Here is a 24687-nt window from a genome sequence, read left to right as displayed (position 1 = left end):
GGCGCTGGCTGGTCTGGGAACTCCCTGCCAGGCTGTCGGCCCCGCAAGTACAAGGTGTACCGCTGCTTGGTGCTTCGCTGGGTCTCAGACACAGCTGAGTCCTCTTAAGCTGGTTTTTGTTTTTTTTAAATTTTTGCCTTTTTAATCATATTATTTAGCAACATTATACAAAATGAACCACAGTCTATTTTCAAACACAAAAATGGAACAGCCAACATAAGAAAATTCAGTTCACTGATGCCACTTCTCACTTGTCCCCGTGGCCCCTTCATTTCCCAGCAGAGAAGATTACACCTACAGGTCATTCGGTCATTATTGTACTTAGGAGTCTACGTGCTGAAAAGAACAAACAGAAGGAGTGGCTTCACTAGACATGGAACAAGGAAGTGAAATGTTCACCAAGTCACACCGGCCACTGTAGCAAGGCCAGGACTGAGCCTGGGCCTCTGTCACCGTTTCCCTGGTTACCTGTCCTCGCCGCGCATGAACTCCCATGATCCTGTCTGGCTGGGAAGGCTGGGGGGAAGGAATCACAGGGTGAGACCGGTTGAAGGTGCTTCTCTCTCTCTCACTCTCATGAAAGAAGTATATGTACTTTTAAAAAAATTATAAAGAATGTCAGCAACAAACATAGGACTAAAATTAAGAATAAACTATAAACACATCGACTTTGTAATTGAAATAGACACTTTGCAAAGCAAAGCGACTCCTGGGTGTTTCAGCAGCCGGCGAAGGCGAGCAGCGGCTCATTCTGAGAGCTGCCCCGAGATGTGCACAGTTTTCACTGCACACCCTGAACAGCATACGCTCCCGTGAAGACCCCCACATTGACCGGCAACCAAAACCGAAGGGATCTGGAGATGCGACCGTAAGCATGTCGACTCCACGTGGCAGCCTTAACCATCCTCGCAACGTTCTCATTGGTAAGAGCGACACTGGAAGCGTCTTTAGCTGTGTCTGTTCCTGCAGCTCCCATCACAAACCCAACGTCCTCTCTTTAACCCTGAGCCATGGTTGGTCCAGTGACTGCTCCAGTGTTGGCATCTGTCCTGAGACATCACTCCTAGTTATACCACTGGGATCAGCATTTCAGCCAGGGTCCTCCAGAGAAACAAGCGACATCACTTCCCCTCCTTCTGCTTTCACTGCCTTCTCCCCCGGGCCCCCGGGAAAGCCACACTGTGGCTTCTATCTGCTCCCTGTAACTCCCACCAAATTCGAAATCTTGCCCCTTCCTGTTCCCACCTCCCCCTGCACAGCCCAGGCCTTCTCCCATCACAGGTGAACACGTGCTCCAGGTGTTTCAGAGCCAGGGGGTGAGCGCCACCCAAATGTGAGCCAGCAGAGTCTGTTTATCCAGAACGCCCATGGAAAGGGGTCAGCCACTGTCACTTGTGCTGGGCTCCATGTGGGAAATGGGGATCGTATTTGGTTATCTCTGGTTGGTCTTGAGTTGGGAGCATGAGGAGAGGGGTCGAACATTGGGGAGCTCATGGTTATGATCACATCGTTACTAAATCAACCTTGGAACTGCCAGAAAAGGCCATCTCTTGTGGCTGATTATCAAAGAGGCAAGGTTTATTGCAGGTGATTGTGGAGAGTAACCAATTTGAAAACAGGTGATAAAAAAATGTGGCATCTAGACACATGTAGAAACAAACTTTTGTAAGCTACAAAACCAGTTTGGCATGAACACGTTTTTTTTTTTGAGTGGGGAAGACTGTGGATTAGAAATGGACGTAATAATAAACATACAAAGACACACAAGTGTAGAAAAGAGAGGATTGGGTGGGCACAGCCTCTTCCAGAAGTTGTGACTAGAATTAGTCTCAGGTTTACTTTTTTAAAGGGCAGAAAATGGAGGAAGGGGAAAGTGGGATGCAAAGGGAATGGGGAAGAAGGAAGTGGGATGTAAGGAGAATAGGGGAGGAGGAATTGGAATGTAAAGCCAGTTGTTTTGGGATGTAAATTGTCTGAAGATGTGAAAATGACTGGCATTATGTAATTTCTCTGATTTTTTGGGGGGGGACAATTTGATAAATGCATGTGACTTTTTATAGCCCCAACTGGGGTATTGGGTGTTAAGAGCAACAGGAATATAACCATTGATATGTAGATGCTTTTCAATAGCCCTGCTAGAGTAGCTTACAGAAGTGTGTTCCTGCATGTGTCTACAGGCCACATTTTTTTATCACACGTTTCCAAATTGGCTGCTCTCCACAGGTGATGACAACCAGGGGACAGAGAGCTAGCTTGCTCAGAAGGCTGCTCCTTGGATGTGAATCAGGGATGGGCTTTTCCAGAAGTGTAATTCCTGCCTTTAATTAGGTTTTCAGTTAGGTCCTTTTAGTGAAATGAAAGATTGAAATTTGTGCCGTTCTGATTGGTTTATGTGAACAGCAGTCTCACTGGTCCATTAAGCTTTCTATGCAAATGAAGGTGGAAACTGGTCTTGTTCTGATTGGCGGCTGTGAGGCAGTCAGCATTTTCACACCCACCTTCCTCCCCTCTGCAGTGGGGGTCAACTTTAGGTCACTGGACCTTCTCAACACAAGCATCCTCCAAGTAAATTTACAAAACAGCAGTTTGTATTAGGATTTCTTATTTATTCTAGTGCTGGGCTGGTTACAACATCTTGGCCTTTCTGCTCAAGTGGCTGCAGGGTCAGGGCCAGTGTCCTATTTTCACATGTGGTATGGCGTTGGCCATCTGTGTAGTGTGTCTCACCAGCCCCCCCCACTTCCTCCAGCCACATACCCCTTTCCTGGAAAATGCTGCCGGGGGCATTCTCAGTCAGATCTTACCTTCCCTGGTGCTGGCGTTTAGCATTTGCTTCTGAGAAGTTCTCCCCGTGGCAGGACTCGGCTGTGACAGCCGGAGCCCAAGGCTTGGCCTCTGTTCCTTTAGCTGTGTAATAAAGACCAGTAGATGACCTCTTCTTCAGTTTTACAGTTGTGAAACCAGCTTCCCCAGGGCCCCCCATCCTCATAGTTGTACTGCAGTGCTGACGGCCGTTGATTTCAAAACCAGGTATATGGCATGGTGGTTAAAGGCGCTGGATTCCCACATGGCTGACCACGGTTTGAGTCCTGGACCTGGCAGCTTTCTTTCTCCCTTTCTGTTTCTCTCTCTCTGGCCAAATTAAATAATAATAATAAATGGAATCAAATAAATAATTCTTAAAAAGGTATAGTCCACATAGGCACCATACAGCCTCATGAATATTAACTCAAGAATTAAGTCTACACCACACTCAAAGCTTTATGTTACACCAGGATACGTGCACCTCCCGCAGCCCCAGATCTGGTACTGATCCAGTTTCCATATTCACATCGCCTCCCAAATTTACTTTTGTTATGGCTGTTTCCTGCTCCCGGACTTCTCCAGAGCAGTAAAATAGGCAATGACCTGAATCCCAGAGCTTTGCAGCATCTCTGCAAAACCTTCCGCCAACGAGGAATGTCTCGTCCCGATCTTCTCTCCCCCGTTACCGGTTGAAACAGCAATCGAAAGGTCCACTGGTGACTCACTGGACGCTGCTCAGTGTGTTCCGTCAGCTGTTTATTAATCTGTAACTTCCTGTTAAGATGCAGGCTGTGCTTTTTAAAGAAACCTTACACAGCATAAGTTTTATTTTGGGACCGGACACACTGATACATAAAGAGGATCTGTGAGAGTCACTTAGTCCTGTATGCTATTTTCTTTCAGCAAAATTTTCTGATCACTCACGCTGGGACAGGCTCTGTCCAGGAAACTGGTGGTGCCGGAACGAATGAGATGGACTCAGCTCTGAGAAGGTTACTATCTACTGAAGGGAAACGGATGTCATGAAGCATGGTAAGTTCAACCGTCGGTGTTCCAGTCATGGTGGGCTGCAAAGGTGGAGCCGGAACATTCTAGGGTAACAGAGAAATACAAAAGTTTTCAGCAAAAAATCTCTCAACAGAACCTAGGAGCTTTCCAGCTGATGACTGATCTAACAAAGATGTGGCATTTTGGTGACAGTGTGGGGAGGGCAGACTGGACAAGGAAGCGCTTGAAGAGAAGAGAATTATTTAAAGGTTATTTAAGAGGCTGTTACAAATGATTCAGGCAAGAGATGGTAAGAGCCTAATCAAAAGCAGCAGAGAGGATGGAGAGGCCATCTGGGATCATTGTTTCCGCAGGGTGGAAGATGAGGGAGTTGAGTGGAGGTTCAGGCGTGGAGTGCTCAGTGGTGCTGGAATAGAGAGAGGGAGCAGCAGGTGTGTGGGTGGGGGCTGTGGAGATGAAGGTTCACTTTCGGACCTGCTGGAGCTCAGGTGCAGGTGGGGACTTCGTTCGGCCACTGGAATCCCAGTTTGTAGTTTGAGAAAGAGGCCTGGGGTAGAACTAGGTATTTGAGTGACATCTAACAATTTGGAAGCATTGTGAAATTGTGTTTGTGTTTGTGTGTGTGTGTGTGTGTGTGTGTGTGTGTGTGTGGTATTTAACAAGAGACTGGTGCTTCAATAGTATGTAGCGTCTTTATTTTAAGAAATGTTTACTGGGCATTTGCTCTAATGCTGTCAGCTTTTATGTTGAGGCTGGAGATGTCAGGGGAGAGGTCAGTGCAAAGTGGATTCGACACACAAGTTGACCTGCAGGGCGTCAGTGTCAACACTGAAGGTGTTGCTTGCCTTTTGGGTACTAGAGCTTTAAAAATACCCTGATAAACTATGGAAAGCAGCAGAGTATATTTAGGCTTAGCATACTATAACGTGAGGATTCCTCCTCAAAATGCTTTTATTAGTCTCAAGAAAATGAGTAAAAATGAAAAAGTAGAATGTTTGGGAATGTCTTTTTGTAAGTGTCTTTTGAGTCTAAGAATCTAACCAAACCCTAACCTTAACTCTAACCCCAAACTGTAGCCTTAACTTTAACCCCAAACCTAAATCCAGTGGTAACAATAGCACTAACTCTAGCATGAATGCTAACCAGAAGCCTGAATTTCAATCTCAACTTCGTACTAACGGAACCCTAATGTAACACTGACCACAACATAAACCTAACGCTGAACCTACACAGATCCCTAACTCCAGCTCCAAGCCTATCCCTGTGTTGTCACTAACCTTAAGCTTAGAACTCACTTTTCTTTTTTCTCTTCTTTTAATTGGCAAAGGGTGCGTGTGCTTTACAGCGATGGAGATGGGGATGGGGGTGAGAGGAAGCACCCCTCAATGGGGCATGGTCATGATGCAGTCCTTTCTTCTCCAGTTGGAGTCGAAGGCATAGGCACCTGGCATGTATTTCAAGCCACTGGAGCTGGGATTTGAACCAGGCTTGGCAAAGTGGAATCTGGCTTCCTTAACCACTAGGCTATGAGGCCATCCCAGAGCTGATTTTCCTAGGGGTAGACCTATGAAGGGAAAATGTTCGTGAGGGTTCTAGGAATTAGATAATCAAAACTGAGGGATGCATTTCAGATGAGATGAGTAACTTATAAGCAGAGGATCAGCAGAACTTCTTTAACAGCACGGCACTGGGAGGAAGCCCGTTCTGATGGTGGCGACCAAAGGCCTGGGTTACATGTGGCAGGACAGCCTTGCTTCTCTCTGCTTCTCTTGTTTACTCACTAGTCTCTCCTTCTTAATTGCCTTTGAAAAAACCTGCTTAGTCCCATTTTGTACTAACTCCTACTAACTCAGTGAACATCTCCAAGAGACAAGATCCACACCGACAGCACATTTTCCTAGACGTCTCAGGGTAGATGCTCACCTTAATTCCAGCCTTCTAGGACTCCCACAGGTCCAGGAAACTTCTAGAAAGCTCAGGCTTCCCGAGCTCTTCCACTGCTGTCTGAATCCCAGTGTGACCTCATCCAGGCCTTACCAGCTGAGACTCATCCAGATTTAGACCAGAAGTCGTTACGATAACACGCAGTGCTGGGTGCTGGAGGTTACAGAAGTAACATAGCCACTGGACGACATTCAGAGACATCACAGCCATGCTGAGAAAAAAATGATCAATATCCGTAAGATAATGAGAGGCTATGATGGGACGGAAGGTATTTCAATGCTATGTTATGTGGGCTGGATATTGAAATGGTTCAGAGCCCCAGATATTAGCGGAAACTCAGTTTGTACCTCCCCCTCCATGAGACAACCCTAGCCCCCTACACAGAAGCTGATGCCATTCAAACAAAATATTCCCCTCATGTGTACAGCACTTAGCAGCTCGCCAACACTCAGCAATGCGTATTGCTCCTTCCTAGGATCCTGGGAGGCCAATGGGCTGACTTTGATCTCATTACTCTTGTTTGCATATGTACAAATAGTCTCAGTGGGGTTAGTTACTCGCCCCAAGTCTCCCAGCAAAGTGGCAAAATCCAGAATTTAACTCAAATGGGATGATTTCAGACATGGGAAGGTATTCTATTTAGTGGAATAAACGAGACTTGAACTGGCCTTAAAGGACAGAGTACACATTGAAGAGAGAAGAGGGAACAGAAGATTGTTCTGAGTGGAGTAAGTCATGTCCAGAGAAGGCGGGTAGCTTGGGCCAAGGGAGGGTGGATGAGGAAAGGTTGGATGGGAAAAGCGGGTGAGGCAGGGGACTCGCTCAGCTGTCACACAGGGCTTCACCACGAAGTCAATGGATCGTTTGCACCAAGTAGCGACGTGTAGTAAGATCAATTTGGAGACAGCCGGTGAGTGAAGGTTAAGGCAGCTGGATCCCACATGGCCAACTGCACGGTTTGAGTCCTGGACTGGGGGCTTGAAAACACACAAGGCGTGTGTGTGTGCGCATGCACATGCCCAGAATCCTGATAGGATGGAGAAATGAAGGAGATGGAATTGTGGTGTAGCCATTGCCCAGCGGGATCCTTTCTCATTTTCCCTCTCTCTCTAACTCTCTTCAGTGAGTACAGGTACCCTATACCAAACTAAAAAATAGTAATCACAAAAAAAAAATACATGCATACACTCACACACATTATCTGATAGTGTGGCAAGAAGGATCGGAACCAGGAGGTGCTAGAGGCCAGCTGGATGGCTTTTGGGTGTGGCTGTAGAAGGGACTAGAATAGGGTGGCAGGAGCTAGTGAATAAAATGAAAAACCAAAAAACAAAAAGAGTGGGTTTAATCACAATAAAAAAAAATTTTTTTTTAAAATGGAGCTGGGTGGGTTAACAACAACAACAACAACAACAAAATGCAATTACAAAAATAAGCTAGCATGAGATTGAGAGTGAGAGATAAAGAAAGGGAGAAAAAAAAATCAAAGGATTCCAAACCTTAGATAACAGTTACATGGCTTCCTGCAGGTCACTGACCCTCCCTGGGCCCCTCACCTGAGACAGGATGGGATAGGCACTTAGCTCACAGGGTGCTGAAACTGGGTATGTAGTTACAACTGTAAGGTTGAGTCACCACTCTTAGTGTGATAGAGCAATGTTAAAATGGCAAGAAAGATGTTCTCAACATTAGATAAAATGACCAACAACTGGAGAATATCTACAGCTGTGTTATACAATGGGCAAGAATTAAAGAAATTATGAGAATTATGTAGACATTAAAACCACCTTTGACGGTCCTGGGGACATAAATACTCTTAAATATAATACTTGGTGGGGATAAAAGGACATAATGCCATCCAACTATTATTAAAATACATATGCAAATGCAGAAAGAACCAGTTAAGAGTGGTCGTGTCTGGCCGATGGTAATGTGACTGATATGTATTACTGTTTTTGTACTTTGGACTTTTCTGGAATTTCCAGATGTGCCAATGAACCTTTACTACTACTAAGATGAGAAAAACATATTTAGGGAAAGTTGAAATGAGTTCAAATTCAGTTGTTTACGGTCTTTAAATGTCTCGTGTCCCTTGTAACTGTTCAAAATAAAATAGTAACTAGGGACCAGCAGATGGCATAATGGTTACGTTGCTGGACTTCCAGGTAGTCAGCTGTGGTTTGAGTCTGGATCTGAGCCCAAAGTCTGAGAAGAGAAAGAGGAGAAGGGATTGCGGCATGGCCATCCTTGGCGATCCTTGGACACCTCTTCCCTGGGCAGTGGTTTCTCACTTTCTGCCTCTCTGTCTCTCTAACAAGTGCACATGCCCTATAGCAAAAATCACTCTACAAAATAGTAAATAAATAATAAAATAAAATAGCAATGACTAGAGAGGTGTCACGCTTCTCTATCAGACTCAGGTGATATGGGGAGAACGAATAGATCTGATACCTGGCCAAGGGGTGAGGTGACTATCACAGAAGAGCGAGCAGATATTGAAGTGGCAGCAGAGGCAGTTGCCTCAGTGAAGGAGACCAGAGTACTCGCTGCGAGGTAGGCTGCCCTTTGGGAGCTCAGACAAATGTGGAATCAGCTCCGGAAGTGGGTAGGAGCACAGTCGTGTCAGGGTCGCAAACAATGCTGTCTTGTGCGACGTATTTCAGTAGGTTTGCTGACTTCAAGGAGACCTTTGCCAGGACCCCTTTTGGTTTTCCTTAGGACCGTGAAGTCTTTTCCATGAATGTGAGTTCAGTCATAAATGAAAGTCGACTTCCAGTGACACCATGAGGCATCTCTGTGGCAAGAGAGTCTTATAAATGTTGATATAATGAAATAAACTCTTTCTGGGAAATGAGACCACACGTGTACCCTTGAAGAACATAACCACTGAAAACCCACAGAATCATTAGAATCCTGATATTAATCTATGGTAATCCCTGTTTTTCTGCTTAGTGAACAGCTAATAGATGACAACAGGGCTACTCATTTGAGGGAATATGAAGTGGGAAATTCTTTACTAAAAGTTTTCTGTTAAATCTGTTATTTCAAATGACCTTGTAGTATAATGTAAAATGAAAACCATTGTAAGTTTCTCAGAAACAGGTCAAACATGACTCATTTTTATTTATCTTTGATCTTATCTTACATTTATCCATCTATTATTATTATCCTCCAATCAACTGCATGTCACTCAGAGTTCGGGGAACTCAAATACTTTTCTCCTCCCTACAGTGGACCTTGGCCTCACCCACACTTAGCTTCACTACGTTCTGGGTGTCACTCTGCTATGTCACTGGACAAAGCACACCCAGGTCCCTAATGTCCTCATAATTACCAAATCTGGAAATGGGGCATGGCCTCTCTGGTTTTCTCTAGGATCAGCTCGTTCTGAGACTTTGAGCATATACCCATGTTCACACAAATGGCGTAAAAGAAACTAAAGGGACGTAGTGATTAGTGGAAATTTTTCACCACCCAGTGCCCAGGATTCTTGCCTAGTTTTTATGTGCCAAGTGGTCCAAACTGCTCTCTACAGAAATGGAGGATTTGTCCCTGTGAGTTTTTTAAATGTAGATTGTCCAAGTAAACACTGTAAGATTGTTTGCTCACATCGCTTTAAAAAAGACACAGAGAAAAGCAAAAATTCACATGTTGATACTAATTTTCCTTTTCCTTTATGGCGAAGTGAGAGAGGGAAAGAAAGATTGAGGTAGAAATAGGTATTTTTTACACGGTCTCACCATGTCATGCTGCTTCCACCCTGGCCTCCTTGTTAGCTGGATTACAGGCATGTTCAGGTTGTCCCAGAAACTGATCCCTGGCCCCCAGTGTGACCTCCGAAGCTACCTGTGTGCTGCCATGGTTGAGCCTTGATACTCATTTTTTAGAAGATGGACCTCTGTAGAGGATGTTTGCTTCTTTAAAATATTGGGGAGAGGGGCAGCAGGCGGTACAGTGGTTAAGGTGCTAGGCATGGCCAGCGTGGTTTGAATTCTGGACCTGGTGGCTTGAAACTCACACTGGGAGTGTGCGCGTGTATGACCAAAATCTTGGAGAAGAGAATGAAAGAGAAGAGATTGAGCCATGGCCATCCACCCTTTGAAGGTGATTTCTCACGTTCTCTCTCTTTGTCTCTCCAGTGAGCCCGCATACCCAATAGTAAAAATTTCTTTCTAAAAAACAAAACAAAACAAAAAAATACACACACACACACACACACACACACATACATACACACATACACATATATACACACACAAAAAGGACCTAATACTATCCAAATATTATAACAATAAGTATGTGAATGAAAAGAAGAACTAGTTAAGAGTTTCTGGCCGATGGTAATGTGACTGATATGTATTACTGTTTTTGTACTTTGTACTTTTCTGGAATTTTCAAATATGCCAATGAACCTTTACTACTACTAAGATGAGAAAAACATATTTAGGGAAAGAAAGAGGAAATGAGTTCAAATGCAGCTGTTCACAGTCTTTAAATGTCTCGTGTCCCTTGTAACTGTTCACAATAAAATAGTAACTAGGGACCAGCAGATGGCATAATGGTTACGTTGTTGGACTCCCAGGTAGTCAGCTGTGGTTTGAGTCTGGATCTGAGCCTTCCAACTCATGCCCAGAGTGTGTGTGTGTGTGTGAGCCCAAAGTCTGAGAAGAGAATGGAAGAGAAGGGATTGTGGCATGGCCATCTTCCCTGGGCAGTGGCTTCTTGCTTCCTGTGTCTCTCTCTATAACAAGTGCATATGCATTATATATATCTATGTAATAGATATATATAATATATATATAATATATATTATATATTCAATAGATTCCCCTAGGAGAGAGTAGGTAACATTGCTAAGGAAGAACAGAGGATTATAACAGAAAGAGATCTTACTTATAGAAATAAAACAATAACGCCTAAGATGCCTTTTCTATTACAGTCTTCTCATCCCACATTTTAACTTGAATGACTGTCAGAGTCAATTACAAGTCAGCACACCGTACATAATCGGTGTGACATCTGGGGCTCCGTGAGAGGCCACTGTTGCTCTAACTTTAGCTAGCCAGTGCACTTCCTGTGGCGTGCTTTGGTTCGCTGTTGGAGCCAAAGGGTCCGATTACCCTCTGGCTCCTTTTAGAATCCTTCCCCGTTCTCTGTCTGGCTAACAGAAGTGACCCTTCCTGCACTTGTATCATTCCTGTATTGGAAAACCTCTCTTGCCAAAGATGAATAAGCAGGGAGGCAGAGGGGCTAATACCCCTATCTAAAGATGTTTCGAAGGTATTTTACAGTTGACAATTCCTAATTTGCTTGTTTACATGTGCATTTTATGCCTTTTCCTTGACAAGTCGGTTAAGATTGTGTGTTTTTCATCCATGACTTGAAACGCAGGAGAGAAGGAAGATGAAGAAATTAACGTGAAGATTTTACAGAGAGAAGGGACTGGGATTTGCACTGTGGTGGAGACCCTGGAGTAGGCAGTCATAGCACCAGGCGGTGGAGCTGAATGCACTGTGCATGTTCGGTTCAGATACAGCCTCCAACCCACAGAGGAGACTCTCCAAGGAGCTGAAGGTGCAAGCCTGGTAAGTCACCGCTTAAGGCCAAAACTTTTACCCGAAGCAAAATATCAGTGAGATGATGTCTTAGGAAGAAATATTCGGGTCCTTAAAAATCTGATCCTTTCTCTAACCTTGACTGTGGAGAAATTAGAATTCTCACATGGTGGAAGGGGTGATTTGGGGGCTTCGGGGTATATGTGAGGCTGCTTTGGGTGTGTCTTCTCTTGGAGGAAAGAGAAACAGAAAGATACTCTCTGTTTTCCCACCAGGGTGCTTGGGCATGAAACCAAATTACCAGTGGTGTGGTGTTTGTGGGTCTAGGCAAGTGAATGACTTGAACATTCGGCTCTCTTTCAATATATTGTGAAATAATGACGAACTGGATGTGGTGGCACACAGATACACCGAGAGGTGTGTTGTTCAATTAGGAAACTCAAGTTTATCTTGATTCAGGAGATAGAGTTCCAATTTTAAAAACGGAACAGAAGCTTTACTTTTTACCTTTTATTTAATAACATCTTTAGTATTAAAGGGATGAAACCAGAGCAGAAGCAGTGATCGACAAATAAAGGATAAGAAAATTCTAATCAGTAAAAATATTAGAGTAAAAGGCCATGAATTTCCAAAGAAAACTAGACATTAACGTTTCAAAACACGATGTTAGAAAAACATACCTGTCACTCTCTCCTTCTCCATAACGTTTCCTTTACGTTTGTAATCAAACCCACTACGTTGGCTTTCACACGGCCCCTTGCCCTCATCCAGTGAGTGGGAAAACACCTCACTGTGAAATCAATGTCATTTATAACATGTCAGGGAGACACTTACCATCCAGGCAGATCAGGTGACCGATTGCCACGCAGGACAGTTGCTAACGGTGGGAAATGGCAGTGTCCCCTCTGAAGACAACTGATGGCCACACAAAACCTGTAAGCTTGGAAATAATGAGGGAAAAAAAAAAACCCGAAAAGATTAGAAAGGGTGCAACTTTGTGTTATGCTCTCTGCTCCTCAGAAGAATAAACATGAAAGTGTCATCAGTAGCAGTGGCTGTCAGTGTTGGGAATGATGTGGAGTGTACTTGGTGTCAGCCTAATTCCTCGCCCACAGTCAGAGGAATGGACAGGACCGGAGAGAGGAGTGACATTTCAAGGGCGAATGTGGCTGCAGAGTGAGGGCTAAGGGACAGTAGGACTCTCACGGAGCCTTTGATGTACACATGTGGAAGTGTGTATTGTGAAACCATGGATGGATGTCCAATTTTCTTTGCACCAAAATAATCTTGTACATGAATTTTGTGTTTCATGAACCTTTGTTTTAGAGGGTATACGTGTTTGCCAAAGAGACAGAGAGGGGGAGAGGAAGAAAACATGGGGCGTAGTCATATTGCAATCCCATCTCAATCCCCGTGGGAGTTTAGCCATGCACACACATGTGCTTGGTATGTGTTTCACAGTGCCAGAGTTGGGAGTCAAACTGCCCAACTGGCCATGTGGGATCTGGCTCTTTTAATATTTAGGCTACAGGGCTGGCCCACTCTTGAACTTTTTGAAGTACTTCGTGCCTGTGTGGGTGTGAACTACAAAGACAGGCTTCTCAGGAAGAACTCTTTCAGTCATGGATGTGATTCCTCTCTATTTGGGAAGTTCATGTCCCTGAGATGAAGGAAGGAAGGAACCCTCTTAAGGATGTTCTTTTTTTCTGTTCAAAAACGAGGAAACAAAATTCCCAAGGCAAAATCCCAGTCAAGTTAGAAAAACCTTAAGGGGGCCCTTGGGGCTCTAGAAGGCAGAGCCATGCCTGGACCTGAGAAAGCCACCAGCTCCCAGAGATCTCTGCAGACCTGCTCCTTGAAGAACCCCTCCTTCGTATGAGCAGCACGTCTGCAGGAAAGTACTTGCACGCCCCTGCTCCCTCTCCCTACAACCTCCCAACTGAATCTTGTTTCAGCAGACTGTCCCCTGCTGCCTCATTGCCCAAGTCATCATCCTACATCAAGTGCATCGTCAGGCCTAAAACTTCAAGCACTACTCTCCGTCTTTGAGCCTCACAGGGCCCCAGAGGCCTGACTGTGACTTACCTTGCTGTCTCCAGATGCACCCCCACCCAGCAGGAGAGCTTCCCACCCAACCGCTTCCCATATTGACTGCCCCAGCCACACTCACCTGGTCCTTGACCTTATGGGCTCACGTCCCTCAAGTCTGGGAAGTTATTCGTGCCCATCACATCCTGCCGTGAGAACCAGGCCCACTTCATCCTCTTGTTATGATGGCTGCCTCCAGTCTCTGCTGGCCCACTCCATTCCCGAGTCCGACCTCATACGGCCCGTTCTGTAGGGCATGCAGTGTCCTCTCAGGCTGTGGGTATGTGCGACTGATAAACTGCTGTCCATCCCAGCCGTCCAGCGTTGGGTGTCTTGGACTCCACCATCGCGAGCTATTTAATGAAGAGACACTTTCAAGGAGTCAATAGGAGGAGGTCATTAGGATAGTCAAGCCCCCTCATTTCTGATCACTTTTAGATCCTAAATCATTATCACTCATTTCAACACTTATCCCATATTAATTCTTAATCATTTCAATATATACAAATAGAACCCTTGTGATTTCCTCCCCATCACTTCCTTCCTTTCCTGGCCTCTAACATCCTGTCCGCTGCCCTACCTCAGCCCACACGTCCACAGTATTACCAACAGCTCTGAACCTCTGTAATCTTTGTTTCAGGCATCCTGCACTCCAACTTCCACCTCCTCTCTTTCTAAGTAGTTCATCCTTTCCAACACCTTGGTTCCAACCATCTTTCCACCCCCAACGGGACCTGGTCCATTGATTTTAACACCCTCCCCCCTTTCCTAATGAAAATTCCACGGCTAGTTGTATGATCCTTGCCTTAGGTGAACCCTCATCCTCATTGCCCACCTCGCTCTTCATCCTCGTTTATCAGAACCGTAACTCTGGGTGAACCCCACCATGTTCCAGTCACCACAGCATTGATGCTGGTGGGCAGGGCTCAGTCACATGGTCTCACTTCATGACCACAATCCTCAAGGGGTACCCTTCATGCTGCTTTGTAATCATGCTCGAATACTCTCCTGTACCCCTGAAAAACCCTTATGCCTGTTTCTCTCCCTTAAAACATCCTGTGCCTTGGGACCAACAGTTAGCATAATGACTATGTTGCTGGACTCCCATGTAGTCAAGTGTGGTTCAAGTCCCAGACCCAGTGGCTTAAACTCACGCCGGGCACATGTGCATGCGTGCCCAAGATCCTGAGAGGAGAATGGAGGAGAAGGGATTGCAGCGTGGCCATCCTCCCTGGGGGGTGATTTCTTGCTTTCTGTCTCTCCATCTCTCTCTGTCTTTCTGGTGACCACACGTACCCTATAGGCATGCAGTGTCCTCTCAGGCTGTGGGTATGTGCGACTGATAAACTGCTGTCCATCCCAGCCGTCCAGCGTTGGGTGTCTTGGACTCCACCATCGCGAGCTATTTAATGAAGAGACACTTTCAAGGAGTCAATAGGAGGAGGTCATTAGGATAGTCAAGCCCCCTCATTTCTGATCACTTTTAGATCCTAAATCATTATCACTCATTTCAACACTTATCCCATATTAATTCTTAATCATTTCAATATATACAAATAGAACCCTTGTGATTTCCTCCCCATCACTTCCTTCCTTTCCTGGCCTCTAACATCCTGTCCGCTGCCCTACCTCAGCCCACACGTCCACAGTATTACCAACAGCTCTGAACCTCTGTAATCTTTGTTTCAGGCATCCTGCACTCCAACTTCCACCTCCTCTCTTTCTAAGTAGTTCATCCTTTCCAACACCTTGGTTCCAACCATCTTTCCACCCCCAACGGGACCTGGTCCATTGATTTTAACACCCTCCCCCCTTTCCTAATGAAAATTCCACGGCTAGTTGTATGATCCTTGCCTTAGGTGAACCCTCATCCTCATTGCCCACCTCGCTCTTCATCCTCGTTTATCAGAACCGTAACTCTGGGTGAACCCCACCATGTTCCAGTCACCACAGCATTGATGCTGGTGGGCAGGGCTCAGTCACATGGTCTCACTTCATGACCACAATCCTCAAGGGGTACCCTTCATGCTGCTTTGTAATCATGCTCGAATACTCTCCTGTACCCCTGAAAAACCCTTATGCCTGTTTCTCTCCCTTAAAACATCCTGTGCCTTGGGACCAACAGTTAGCATAATGACTATGTTGCTGGACTCCCATGTAGTCAAGTGTGGTTCAAGTCCCAGACCCAGTGGCTTAAACTCACGCCGGGCACATGTGCATGCGTGCCCAAGATCCTGAGAGGAGAATGGAGGAGAAGGGATTGCAGCGTGGCCATCCTCCCTGGGGGGTGATTTCTTGCTTTCTGTCTCTCCATCTCTCTCTGTCTTTCTGGTGACCACACGTACCCTATAGCAAAAATCTCTCTAAAAAAAGAAAAGAAAAATCCTGCGCCTTTTCGTTTAATGTATTTATTTAGAGAGATTTTTGCTATAGGGCACATGTGCTTATCAGAGAGACAGAAAGTGAGAAATCACCCCCCAGCGGTGATGGCCACGCTGCAATTCTGTGTCCTTCATTCTCCCCTTGGGATTTTGAGCACACATGCCTGGTGTGAATTTCAAGCCTGTGGGTCCAGGACTCAAACCAAGCTCGGCTATGTTGGAGTCCAGCAACGTAACAATTACACCATCTGCTGGTCCCACTCCAGCCTCTTACACTGTCTCTCAGGTGATAGCTTTGTTTTCTACATCACTGCAAATCTAATGTCAGAAGAAACATTCCGAACTCCGACTGTGCCCCTGACCAGTGAGCATAGGCTGTGGTCCTTGTTTCAAAAGGTGTCCAAGCTTCTGCCTGAGGCCAGCAGCTCTCCTTGTGAAATGAGGCCATCAGGTGCACCTGCTCAAGGACATTCCTGCAACAGTTGTCCCCTTCCTCCCCAACCTCATTACTACTCCCTTCTCTACTGAATCATTCCTATCCGAAACAGACTAGGTGTCATTTCTCCCATTAACCATGACAATGGCAATGACTTTTAATGAACACATCTCAGTGGCCAGCTCCTGGCGCACAGAAGGGACTCATCGTCTTAGGAACCAAATGTCCTTAGTCTGTGCTTCCCCACTGAGTTGGAGGACGGGATCTTGAAAAAGTCATCTTGTACATTTCTCCATTTCTAGTAAGCAATCGTTCAACATCATTACAGGAAATGTCTGCAAGATAACCCTTCCCCTTGTTTATTGACGTCAGTCAACATCTCCTCTTTTTTAGAGAGAGAGATTTTTGCTATAGGGAGCGTGTGCTCACCAGAGAGATGGAGAGACAGAAATCAAGAAATCTGTCTTGGGGGGCCCTGGGGGAGAGGAGTAGCCATACCATAATCCCTTCTCCATTCTCTTCTTGGGATCTTGGGCATGGCATGCATGCACACACACCCGGCATGAGTTTTAAACCAGCAAGTCTGGAACTCAAACCATGGTTGACTACATGGGAGTCTAGTGACATAACCATTAAGCCATCTGCTGGATCTGACATAATCTTCTTTTTACCTAACTACATTTTGGCTTTGAAAGTTTGCCTCCCTTTTGCTCACCCTGTATTTCAAACATGACGAGCGTTCTTGGGCCACAGCTCCTCGGCCTTCTAAATGCCATGTCCTAGATTCTGTTAACCTGACTCATAGTTTCTAGCCCTGGGAGAGGTTTGGAAGCGGGGAGAGGAACTCACTTGCAGGAGACATATGGCATTGTTCCTCATCTCTGCAGCAGAGAGGTTGGAGGGAAGAGAAAAATCACTATTTGGTGGGAGAACGGTTTTCTAGAAAGTGAGGCGGGTGCTCAAGATGCCCCTTGGTGGTGGTCACAGGTCTCAGAGTGGAGACTCTGCAGTGAAAGGCAAAATGAAGAGAGGTTTTTCAGGGAGGGTTTTAGCTCAAATACTTTAAAAAGTACTATGTGCCTACCTCATGGGCTGTTGAATCCTGTCACACTCCAGTGACTTATTTGCAAGACTGTCCCACTTACCCAGACAAGTGCCACTCCAGAGCTGTAATGACATAGATTAGTGCCACCACCAAGAGCCCGGCCCAATATCAGAACCTGCAGGCAGCTCACCAAGGACCTGCTGGGTGGACGGCGAGTTAACAAGTATCTCCTCAGTTAGCTTTAGGGAAGAATTATCCATTATCCCATGAAGCGTGTCATTCAACTGGGAAAAGGGAAACGTGTGGACAGGAGAGGCAGCACTTCTTGAGGACCCACTATGTTGTGTGTGTGTAGACTGGCTTACACGGTGCCTCTTGTGTGCCTGGTGCTCATGACGTGACTGCTGGTCTTATTTTCTTATTTGGTCTATACTGGCTTAATGAGGCGGATGGTATTACTCCTTTTTTACTCTTGTTGTTTCTTTTTTTCTTTTCTTTTCTACCTATTTTATTATTTTTTATACATAGACTCACTGTATATCATTACAGCATGCAAAATGAATTTTTCCAGCATGAACACACTGTATATTAGTTCAATTAAATATATTATTATATACCTTATCATCAACAGATAATTTTCCATTTTTGTAGCCCTTACATGTTTTATCTCCTTCTTTTTTCCCTTATTGCTTCTTTTTGACAGGAAAGGAGATGACTCAGAAAGAGGGAGTATACTTTAGGGTCACTTAACTAAAGTTGGAGCCAAGATTCAAACCCAAAGCTGTGGATTCTATTGTACTTTTTTTTTTTTTTTACCTTGAAAAATTTCATGAATGTGTTTCCATGCCAGAATTCTCTGAGAGCTTGACATCATCTTCAAGTAGGCAAAACTTGGTTCTTCCGGGCTAAAAGCATAAGATGGTGCATTTGTGCTAGATTTACATGTGCGGTGGGTAGTTACTTTTCCACTTCTCGTTTCAGCAAAGTATTCCTTCCTTTTCTTCTCCCACCCTTTTCCTTCCTTCCTTCTTGCTTATGGGACTATTTCACTGAAAACCATTAATAACTTCTGTGAAGTTGCATTTTGAAACTTTCTTCTAAAGAATAAAAGACAAGTATATAAATATTAAATAGGAAGGGAGAAACTTCTTGAAAAGCAGCAAAGAGATAGAAGGTAACACTTGTGTATATCTTAAGACCCTAAGAGAGAAGGAAAGCAGAAAACCCTCCAATGAGCTCTGGTGACTCCAGAGGCCTCTCCAGCCCCCACAATTGTTGTAAAGAATGAAACTGAGCAACCCCAGAAAGGGAGCTGAGAATTACAGAGTTTCAACATGTATTTAATATCACACTGATCATGTGTCTTAGTAAAGTTTATTTCTGGAACTTACTAAATGTCCAGAGTACTGTTTTTTTAGAGGAAGTAAAGATGCTGATTATATCAGGCTCAAGTAGTCCTTTGATTTTCCTTTTTGTAGACTTAACTTTCAGAGAAATGTGAGTACATGTCCATGGAGCATTTATTTATAGTCATGTTCTAGGCTGTAAAAGCCTTATCTGAACCTCTTCTCTTATTTTACTTCATTTTCTTCCTTGTATATTCTATTTTTTTTTCAAGGATTTACACTGGAATAAACACAGCTCTAATTTTAAATGAACGTCTCTTGGATGGGAAAAGGTTGGTCATGTTAATGACATTGTACACTATTTATTCTTTCAGTCTCTTGAATATTTCCATCCATTCATATCCAAACAAAAGTTGTTGTTTATTCCTTTGTGTTTAGTTTTGTTTTGAGCAGAGTACTTACGGATTACTGCAGTAGTTTAACTAACAAGTTTAATCAAATGTCATTCAGAGTCTGAAACCATATGCCATCCATGCTTTAAAATAAACTATCGAGGCAACAACTCAAATGCAACATCTTACTCTCGTTATCTAATGCTTCTTCAGAAGTTCAATGTCAAACAGCAAAGACTTTATCCGTCCATTGTTCTGTTTGGGGATGTAGGATTTATGATTGATTTTAAAAAATGTTTCCTTTTTTATTTCTACCATGAGCAGGAGAGACAGAGAAAGACAGAGACTAGCAGCCCCCAACAGGGTTTTGATGCTGTGATCCACCCCCAGCCTCTGCCAGCCCTGGATCGTGGGCAAGCACATGCCTAATATGCTCAGGAAGGACTCCGGACTTGAATTAGGAAACTTTTCATGTAGACCAGCCTTGCAGAGCATCACGTTTTACTATTGTGCCACTGTCTAGCTCCCAAAGTTATGTTCTGTTACCTGTGGGCACAACCATTCAAAAATGATCAATCTATTTTGAATAGTAGTCTGAGAACAGACCAAAAAAATATGAAATTTGATGGTTTCCTTTTGCTTAATATATAGTGGTGTCACTGCAATTGGTAATGGGGAATGACAGTATTTTGCTCACGCTTTGCTTTCTGTCAGAATTGGCTTAGAAGTTTTTGTGATTGCTGGGCCCAGGCTCCAGAGTTTCTGACTCAGTGATTCCAGGGAGGCCTGGCAGTTTGCATTTCTTACACGTTCTCCGGTGGTGCAGATGCGCTGGTACAGAGATCGTATTTTGAGAGCACTATTCTAATTATAGTGTTTCAGTGATAACTACACAAGGTGACTTAAATCACTTTCTATTTTCACTCTCTGCTTATGCAAGAGAAGTGGAAGACCAATGTGGGAATTGACAGTTTTTATAAAGATCACATATTGAGAAACATGATATTTTTAAACTCCTGATATCACGTATGCAATATCTCCTATAAAGCACATATAGAAACTACACGAGCCTAAGAAGCCAGATCACCTTGTTGCTCCATGATATGCAGCTCTGGGGCACATCTCTCTGGGTTTGCATTAGCAAAAGACCATGCAATTTGCTATAAGCTGGCCATTGTTAAGATTGGCTCCATTAATATGCACAACCTGTCTAATCAGCAGTCCAACTCTACCCTCGAATTGCTTGATTTATTTAACATTGTGGTAATTCACTGTCATCCACTCAGCTGAAAGAACTGAATTGACACATCCTTCTACAGCCAAGCATGTGTCTGAAAATTTTACCTCTTGGATCCAAACATAGTTACGATTCCCTCCATTGCTCTTCAAATAAGTGATGCAAGATTAACTCAGAAAGCATTTTTTCCCCTGACTTAGTATCACCTTTATTTTTGATTTTTAAGTTATTCATGGCCTTTGAAGCATCTTTTGGATACCAGTCTTCTCTCTCTCTTCCTCTTTAAAATTTTTATTTCAGTCTTCTCTTTTAATATTCTCCATATAACATTTCAGTTTTTTCTAAAGGCCAAGAAAGAAAACAAGGGGTAAAGAATCTGTCCCAGATGGAGGCTCGGGTATTATAAAAAGACAAAGTGAAAACAGCATCCCCGTAACAAACCACTGCATGTGTCATGGCAGCCTGTCATCAGAGAGTTGTGTAAGTCTGTCTCGGAGGGAAGATGGATCGTTTATCTTGGCCAATATGTGGGTCAAATGCATATATTTCTGTCTGTTTATGCATTGATTTCCATGAGCAAGAAAGACAGACAGCCGCCCACTGCCCCATGACAGGGTTGGGATGCTGGCCATCCCCACCTTAAGCCAGCCCTGGATCGTGGACACTTATGTCTCTGGACCTGGGCACTCCCCCGTGGGTCATGTTCTACCATGTGTGTCTAACCACACACAATGCACACTGATTCAGAACTTAAGGAACTGCCATCTCTGGCCCTTGCAGAAGAGCCAGGTGTCTTATTTCTACACATTTGGTGGCAGGTCACATTAGCATGAGTCTAAGAGATCTATGTAATCCCAACCAGTGAGTCCTGGGCCTGTGTGAGCAGCATGGACGGAGGGAGAGGAATCAAAGCACTCCATGTGGTCACGACTGCCCAGTGTTGTCTTTCCTTGACCCGCCTTATCTGGCTGCCTCCTTGCGTTTTCCAAATGGGAACTGAGTGCAAAGGTAACAATTGCCATCTGGAAGAGGCAGAGAATACCAAGGAAGTATGTCTGTATGTATTTATTTGTTATTGTTATTATTAACTATTATTTTGAGTTGGTTCTAGGGCACATGTGCTCAGCAGAGAGAGACAGAGAGAGAGGGAAAGTGAGAAAGCAAGCTGCTGGGTCCAGAATTCGAGCCACAGTTGGCCATGAGGGAGTCCAGCACTTCAATCACCATGCCTCACCTCCTGGCCTCAAGGAAGACTTTCACCATCAGCATCTTGATTTTTCTTATTTCGTGTCTTTTCTACTTCATCCTCCCTTTCCCCAACCTTTCCTCTGCAAATACACGAAACGACTGTAAGATCATAGACGATTCGAACTGCACGGGAGAAGCAGTTCTCGTCCTTTATAGCTGTAACTAGAAGAGATGTATTCTCATTTATATTCCCCAAGTTATTTAGTCTCACTTTTTATCCTTTTCTTTTTTTTTTTTTTTTTGTTTTCATTCTCAAACTAGATTGCAAACTGATTTTCCAATGAACTCCCAGGTTACTTTCTTTATTCCCAGTTGTGTGTGTTGAAATAATGTAACTCTTACGACTAGCCTCTCCAAAATATAACTTAAAAGATAAATGATCTGCAAACATTATGTGCAAAAGCCAGTAAGCATATATTATTTTTAATACTCTCTGTGGTTTGGGACTGCAAGTGACTGTTCTCCATGATAATAGATAATAGAGTTTATTACCTCATATTTTTTGGAGACACTAAATTACTGATTGATTGTCCCTCTCTCCTGCTGGTTTAATGATGCAAAAATGGAAAGACTCTGAGTATATTTTCATACTTATTCTCAACTCAGTGGTTTATTTAGCAAACCACATTATAACCGAATTTCTTCTCCTTGACAGAAAGATAAATTTTTTTCCTTACAAGCTCTTAAGACTATAGTTTTACAATTATTTAAAAAACAACATCCTTTGGGGGTGTTCAGATTATGGACCAATAAGACAACCAAGTTGAAAACAGAAATAACAAGTATTCAGGTTGGTCCCATAGCCTAGTGGTTAACGGAACCGGATCCCACTTGACTAACAGCAGTTTGAATCCCAGCCTTAGAAGCTTAAAAAACACGCTGGGCACATGTGTGTGTGTGTACCCCAAATCCTGACAGTGTGGAGAAATGGAGATGGGATTACAGAGTGATTATGCCTGTTTTGTGAGATTCTTCCCTCCTCTAAAGGGTGGGTGGAACAGAGATGCAGGAAGTTGGAAAAAGACATGAGGCACTGAAGTCAGGTTGTTTATTGCTGAATTTAGTGGGAACTCACGAGCGCTTAGTAGGCTTGCAAAGCCCCCGGCACTGCTCACAGATCCTTTCTCCTTCTTGGAGCTACTGGTGCATGTGGAGAATTTTCACAGAGTGGTATCCTCCTTTTCAGAGCTCACAGTGCACAGAGCTGAGCTGATCCTTGCCGAGCCGTGCCAGGCCAAGGCCAAGCCAAGCCAAGGCCCTCGGGACTGCACTAGCAGAACCAAGGCCAAGCAGAGCAGGGCTAGCTAGCAGGGGCAGCAGACAAGAGTGGCTCATTACCAAAACCACACACCGATGCGTGTTACAGTCAGTGGTGTAAGACAGCAATGCCATCATTACACAAGTAGGCAAGCATAGTACAGCTTATCACATCAGTTGTTTACCCTCTGGCCTTCAAACATGTAAGAGAGGAGGTGAGGGGTGACAGACTCAACTATCCTGACTCCGTTTTTAATACAATGCCTCACTAGAGGATTCTCTCTCTCTCTCTCTTGCTCATAGAAGAAACATTTTTAAAATTAAGATGATAGCAGTACACACTATAGATGTTGCCACTTACACAATAACAATTGTAATAATTATACTGATGGTTGGTGCTACTGCGCACACCCCATGTACAGACTCTATGGCAAATGCTTCCCATTGGAAACTGCATGTTTCCTTATAAATATTAGATAGCGACACAGTAGCATGTACCCTTCACAGTGTTCAGGTATATGTGTGTAAATCCAACAAATTGTTGGACAAATCATTTCCATCTGCTCAAACACTCTGAAATGAAAGAGACTCTGAGGATTGAGAAGCTCACACAGCCGTATTGAACTTCCTGCTCCTCTGATACAATCCAGTTATGTCCAGAGCAGCACTGGCCTTGTGGTCAAGCCACTTCCTGGATAAAGAGAACACATGCCAAAGCCCCATACCAGGAATGGTGCACGTCCCTGCAGGAGGTTCGTGTCCCAGCTCGCCCACTCAGGCAGCCTCCTGAAGAGCCCCACCCCCCAGTCTGGCCCATGGCTGCAGTCAGAAGTAAGTGAGACAAAGAAGAAAGCTCAGCGGGCCCATGATCAACACGTCAAGCTCAGGAAGGAGAAGGGAGGTGCCCAGCTGGGCGGCTGATGTGAATTCACTTTCCACCTGTTCTGTCTGTGTCTCCCTGGCCTTTGGGAGAATGGACAAGGGGGTCGCCATGCTGCCAGATAGCCACAGGTACCTGGTAAGGAAGAGCAAGAAGCACCAGTGAAAAAGAAGCACGTTGACATGGATTAGGTTGTCCCCTGTAGGGGGAAAATGGCCATGGCAAGGCCAGGAAGCATCCTTTCACCATCCTGGGCTTCCAGATCAGCCTGGGGTACACTTGGCACAGTCTGACCCATCCCTGCCCCCGCTGACTCTCACCCCAGTGGACTAGAGAGGAACACTGGGGCTGTCAGGTTCTCCGGAGCAGGTCAAAAGCACCCCATTTCATTCTGTTATGAAAGACACCGCTTTGCAACCTGTATTTTGATGGGGAACTTAGGGGCCACCATTACTGCCACCTCCTGAATTGAAGTGTGCAGTGAGCCACCAGGTGCTGAACGACCAGAGCCTGGCCCCGGAATGCCAAGAGGAAGATGTCACTGGCTTATCCCAGACCAGGCAGGCATCACTAACGGATCATGATACTGTTTTCCTCATAACCCTTCTCAATCCGGTGCTCCAGGCAAACAGTATGACGTAATAGATTAGATGGGACTTGTCATCCCTGCCCTCTTCTTTTTCTCTCCAGTGTGGCATTCTTCATTGTGAAGCATCAGAATTTATTGGTTTTCATGGAGAATTTAGCCGTGAAGAAGGAGAGTCTTTAAAAAGTTCATCTAGGGCCAGCAGGTGTTGTAGTGGGTTAAAGTGCTGGACTCCCACATGTCTGACCACAGTTTGGGTCCCGGATCCAGCAGTTTAAGACTCACCCCAGACTTGTGTATGTAGGTGCTCAAATCCTAGGAGGAGCATGGAGGAGAAAGGCTTGCAGGGTACCATCCGCCCAGGGAGTTATTTCTCACTGTCTCTCTCTGTCTCTCTTCAGTAAGCATCGCATGCCCTATGGCAAAAAAAAAAAAAAAAAAGTAAAAGAAAAAATGTTAATCTAAAAAAACCCACTTAA

The 24687-nt window shown here is 44.6% G+C and overlaps 1 protein-coding gene and 1 long non-coding RNA gene across 4 annotated transcripts in view; one reads left to right on the top strand and one right to left on the bottom strand.

Moving 5' to 3' along the window:
• Window positions 1-50: 50 nt before the first annotated feature.
• On the bottom strand, window positions 51-3606 carry LOC102490294 (uncharacterized). 2 transcript variants are annotated; one of them, XR_336651.3, is made up of 4 exons: window positions 3350-3606; window positions 2805-2907; window positions 469-516; window positions 51-336 (listed from the first exon to the last, which is right to left on the bottom strand). It is a non-coding gene; the product is annotated as an uncharacterized LOC102490294 (long non-coding RNA). The 2 variants fall into 2 exon arrangements; XR_001371472.2 differs by having other exon boundaries at window positions 57-336; window positions 3409-3563.
• A 132-nt stretch (window positions 3607-3738) lies between these two features.
• Window positions 3739-24687, top strand: part of PSD3 (pleckstrin and Sec7 domain containing 3) — a 521964-nt gene continuing 501015 nt past the window's right edge. Inside the window, exons 1-2 of one of the 2 annotated variants that reach the window (XM_014593413.2) lie at window positions 3739-3837; window positions 11149-11342. The gene's annotated coding sequence lies outside the window, so the exon portion shown is untranslated. The remainder of the gene's footprint in view (window positions 3838-11148; window positions 11343-24687) is intronic. The other variant, XM_014593412.2, reaches the window with a different exon arrangement.

The sequence above is a fragment of the Tupaia chinensis genome, unplaced genomic scaffold (genome assembly GCF_000334495.1).
Source record: "Tupaia chinensis unplaced genomic scaffold, TupChi_1.0 Scaffold140548_1, whole genome shotgun sequence".
In the NCBI taxonomy this organism is placed as follows: domain Eukaryota; kingdom Metazoa; phylum Chordata; class Mammalia; order Scandentia; family Tupaiidae; genus Tupaia; species Tupaia belangeri.
The sequence above is the reverse complement of the archived record's forward strand: the minus strand, read 5'-3'. Positions and strand labels throughout refer to the sequence as shown.